The sequence below is a fragment of the Pteropus vampyrus genome, unplaced genomic scaffold (assembly GCF_000151845.1).
Source record: "Pteropus vampyrus isolate Shadow unplaced genomic scaffold, Pvam_2.0 Scaffold152, whole genome shotgun sequence".
Taxonomy (NCBI): domain Eukaryota; kingdom Metazoa; phylum Chordata; class Mammalia; order Chiroptera; family Pteropodidae; genus Pteropus; species Pteropus vampyrus.
Genome location: NW_011888933.1, coordinates 473196 through 478454, shown reverse-complemented (window position 1 = coordinate 478454; position 5259 = coordinate 473196). Strand labels below are relative to the sequence as shown.

Here is a 5259-nt window from a genome sequence, read left to right as displayed (position 1 = left end):
TTTTAATGTTTTATTTATGCACATTATATGCATGTTACTGCAATAAGGTTAAAATGGTATGCTTTTGGAGTCTTTTATACACATAATATAGAAGTAAATATATCTTCAGATACTTTGCCATAATATTCAAGCACTAGTATATTTTATATTTTTAATATATATATTTTATTTTTGACCTGAGGAACTTTATTCTTTAAGGAGGAATGTCAGAGACCAATTAGGAAGTTTTCAAATAAATGGATTCATAAAGCATCTCCTATGTCATTACAATGAAGTCACATTACTGAATTGCATAATCTATATTAGAAAATTAGCCAGAGAATTCAAATGCTAAGTAACATAACAGATCATATCTCGAAAAGATTTTTTTTTAATTTAAATAATGGTGGAAGAAGTTTCAATGGCTAATTAAATAAACAAGCAGGGAACGGTATCATGAACAGTGAGGAAATACCACATTCAACCTTAAATACAATTTTCTAACCTAGAAAAATAACTGAGGGCACTAACAATTAGACATGTATGTATTAAGATATTCTACTTGCAAAAGAGTCAATACAACAGAATGCTTTTGGAGCTCAGTGGGTGTGGCAGAATAAGACAAGCAGCACTAAGGCTCGTTGGTACTGTAAGAGACACATGAATAATTTCTTGAGGGACTTCGTTGCACAGCAGGTTTACTAACAATTGAGAAAAGACTCAACAGGAAATATATCATGGAGGATGAGTCTTTTGAGATGGAACTTAGGGATGAATAGAAGTATTCAAGGGAGAGAGAATGCGTGGAAGAGCTCCGGAAAGAATAAACATTAGCAAAGGAACCGAAGGAAGTGAATGAACAGGCTTGGAAATAGACTGATCTCAATTGAATAGGAGTATAAGGTAGAAGGAGGGGATTCTTAGAAGATAAAGATAGAAAAGTGCGTGGAAACTGTTAGGTTTTATCGTATGAAATGGCTAATGTTCTACCCTTTTTGAACTACAAAATAAAAATTTTATTCAGTTCAACCTAATACATTGAAGGAGAACTTAAATGCCAGGTTGAGGGTTGTTGGTTTTTTTCCAGTATTCAATGGGAAGCTATTGAGTGTATTTTGAGCAAGAGACTACTATTACCTAAACTGCATTTTCAGATGACTTATTTTATAGCTGTGTGAGATAAATTAGAGTTGTGTATGAGAGTATGTTGAAGAAAGCATTACTTTGGAAGCTGTCATAGGATAATGTAGGAAAAAATGAAGCCTAAAGGAAGGAGTCGATAGTGGGCATGAAAAAAGAGGTCATGATAATAAAAGGCGTTTCTGAGTTCGAATTCGTATTGCAAGTGCGTGATTGGTAGGAGGAATGAAAAGCAGAAGGGCTCAATGGTGACTCTAATGTTTGAATATGATAACTGAAAAAATGAGAGAAAGAAGATAACTAAAAGCTACTTGAGGAGAGAGGACCTCTTTTATTTTTGTTGTCTTGCTGGTCTCTAGCAGACTGCCTAGTATATAGTAGACAGTCAATAAATGCTAATAAATGCTGACTGAATTAGTGAGAGAGTGAATAGAAAATGACGAGATGAGTTTAGGCTGTGATGGCTAGATATGTCAGTGATCTGGTCTGGTAAATTGCAGAACATGGAGATCCAAAGCTGAGAAGAGAAATTAAGGAGATAGGATGTGGATGACATTATCAAGATGAGACGAGGACCAGAGAGAACACTCTTGACAGCACCCACATTTAGAATGCAAATTGAAGAATAGGAACTGACAAAGTTAAAAGAAGATTTAAAAAAAAAAAAAAAACCAGCAAAGAAAGAAGTGGACAGGTGAAATAGAAAACAAAGCTAAACTCAAATTTTCCAGAGAAATTGAAGAATAAGAATAAATAAAAGACCGATGAATTTATTTCAGTAACATTTTCTGTTATTAAAAACAATACACACTTTGTAAAATTTATAAAATTTAAAAGAGTATAAGGAAGGTTATATTAGCCACCCATAAGTATACAATTCAGAGATAAAGAGTACAGGCAAAGATTTGGGCTTGGGAACCAAAATTCATCTTCCGTGCAGATAAAAGCAGGAGAAAAGAGAGTGAGACTTTTCTAAAGGTAAAGAAAAGACATGGGGGACCTTACATATCTCCTGGACTTTATCTTAGACTACAGGAAAATTCACATACTCATTCAGAGAATATTTACTGAGCACCAAATCACATACCCTTTTCCTGCCCTCATGGAACTTTCCTTCGGTAAAGGGGGATAGTCAATGGTTAAACAAATAAAATTAAAAGATTACTCAGATTACTAATTACTCAGCAGTTGTGCAGAGAACGGATGAAAAGGCAGTAAGAGTAGATGCTGGCAGATAAGCTTCTGAAAATTTATAGCAGAGACGAATCAACTAGGATCTTATTAAAATGCAGATTCAAAATCTGTACGTTTAAGGACAGGCCTGAGATTTTTTAACAAGCTCCCGGGTGATATCAGTGCTGCTGGTCTTTGGATCATACTTTGATTAGCAAGAGGTGGAAGGTGAAAGTCCAGACAAGAAAAATTAGAAATGATTGGAGGAGTTGTTATGAGCCAGTCAAATATGAGTCCTTCTCTCCATGCAGCAGCACTATCGGGGGGAAACCTCTTCGATGGCGAGAGAATTGACCCTTTTCTGAGTTTTTTCAATCCAGCTACTTGTTTTATGAAAAATCCATTAAACCAGCCCTAATGAGCTACTGACATTTCATTCTTTCTTCCCATGCTCAATACTTATTATGCCCAATAGAATGAATTCTTGTGGCTCAGATTTAGGGATGTGATTGAACATAACTCTGTGCCTGTTTCTCAACTCCAATTCCTGCTTCATGATTTCTTTGGACTTTTATCCTCCTCTGTGCCTGGATGTTCAGCACAGTTCTGGCTTGCTTAATTCTCTGGCCCCTGAGCTCTTGATATCTTTCATGTTCCTCTGTGCCTGGTAGTGAAGCTTCCAGGTCTCCACATCCCATCTTCTTGACACTCACATTTTCATACAAGCCTTGGGTCACTCTGCTCAAAGCCACAAGGGTCTATTGAGCATAGTCTCTGATTTCAGGCATGCATTTTTCCCAACAAAATTATTTCTTTTTGGAAGGACTGTTTTGGTTGATGACAGCAACCTGCATTCTTCTGAAGGAAGGATGCATGTGCTTGTGGACAATTGCAGTGTTCTGAGGGCCTAAGTGGTCACAAGAAGCTTGATGGACTGTGTCTGGCGGGGTGTTATTTTTCTGCCTCCATTGCTCAGCTCTAACTCTCAGTGCTCCTTGATAGCCACAGGAACTTGGGAGCATTTTGTTTGATTTCTCCCACACCACACTTTGTAGCTCTAAAATACCAAATAAATAAACAAGAAATCTAATAAATATGGCAAACTCATCCAGCAACGAAAACACCTTAAGTGCATATGAAACATCTGTGATGTCCTTATATTTAATAGCATTTATCCTTCGTTTAAAGGTCTGGTTCTGTCTCTGACCAGATCTCTGGACCTAGTCACTGTCATTTAGTAATTCGGTGTTTACTTAAAGCCAAGTAGGCATGAGCAGTGTCATTAGAAACTTTAAATTAAGAATTCCAGTGATGTGTCAAATTAGTTTTCATATGAACAGAACTCAGTTTAAATTGATAACCACATTTCTTCAGGGAGAACATTTACAAAATGTCCTTGAGGAGGGAAGCTGTGTCACAGGCGCCTTAGTACTCCCTATGTTGTCCTTATAGAAAATGCCCTTGATGCATATGCCGTGTTGAAGTTAAGAAAATGAGTGTCATGTGTGAGTGTGTGTGTGTGTGTGTGTGTGTGCTTAACTCTACTTTTTCTAGTGTGGTTAGTGCTAGTCTTTACATCATCAAACTGGAATTGGTAAAATTGCCTGTGCCCTTTAGCCATTTGTGCAATAGTTAAAGAGCCTCAGAGTAGCACAGGATAATTTCTGGTTTTTCTCCTTCTCCTCCCCCCCCCCCCAACCCCCACCCCCACAAGTCTAAATCAATCCTCTTTTTTTGTGGACTCCATTTGGGTCTGCCTCAGATGGTTTGAATTAACCTTTTTTCAGATTCTCTCCTGGTGTTAATGACTCTGGATTATGACCATTTAAAACAGTCAGAAGTACCTTGATCCACATCTGGCAATTGTTAAAACAAAGCTACTCCATCTAACACATTGTAAGCAAAACATTTTTCTTCACGTTGTGTAAGAAATTAAGAAATGACGTTTCTTTCCAGGAGGAGCTTATGTTTTATTTTCAAGGTTAACAATGTTTGTATTTAGTTTTCTTTAAAAATATTTCTTGCTCATTGTAGAATTTTCTCATGGTAAGATTTCGTAGTTTTGTATACAGAATAAGATGCAACACGTAGGCATTAAAGAGTCTTCTCACATAGTGCCTGTGTGCAACTGGATAGCATGATTTTGAGCACATTATAGTGAATTTGTGATATTCTAGAATCTCAGGGAAAAAACATAACTAGACTGCCTATTCTTTAAATAGTGGGGCCAGAAAGCCCTAAAGTGACTGACTTGCCAAGATTTACATTGATACTTGTGGAAATATGAGTTCTAATAGTGACAAAAAATTTTAAATCCTGATAAGAACTCATGATCTTGAGTAATTCATATAACTGGTCACACTGCTATACTTTTCTTTTACAAAATGGTGGATAGTCCAATAGATCAAAAGGAAATAAACGTAATAAATAGCTTACTGTATGCATGCATTTTTAGGTCCTGTACTGTATACTATCCTCACAAAAAGATCCAGGATGTAGACTTCAGATTATAAAGTAGTCGGAATAATGTGATCCGTTAAGAAGTTGCATTTAGACTTTACAAAAAAGAAGAATAACTCTGTACTACTTTTTAAGGCATAGAAAGCATTTTCTAATATACAACATAACAAGGCTTACAACAATCCCTGGAATGGGAATGGCAGATCTTGTTATATTTATTACAGATGAGAGAACTAAAGTTTGGAGAATGCAGATGACCTACTCAAGTAACTCCACTAGGAAATGGTAAACCTGGAGCTCATATTCCTTGTTCTGACTTTAAAGCCTTTACTTTCTACTACTATGCAGTTAAAGCAGATAAATGAGTATGTTGTCCTAAATCTGGACTATTATAAAGAACCCATTCCAAGTGAGCCATGACCTCCACGAAATGGATTGCCCTGCTCTCTCCAAAGAGTCCTGCATTTAGAGTCCTAGATTAGTATGGCGTGGAGCTCAGCAAATAGT

The 5259-nt window shown here is 36.6% G+C and overlaps 1 protein-coding gene across 13 annotated transcripts in view; it reads left to right on the top strand.

Annotated features, from left to right (window-relative positions):
• Positions 1 to 5259, top strand: part of MAP2 (microtubule associated protein 2) — a 259216-nt gene that overhangs the window by 133775 nt on the left and 120182 nt on the right. The window lies entirely within an intron of this gene.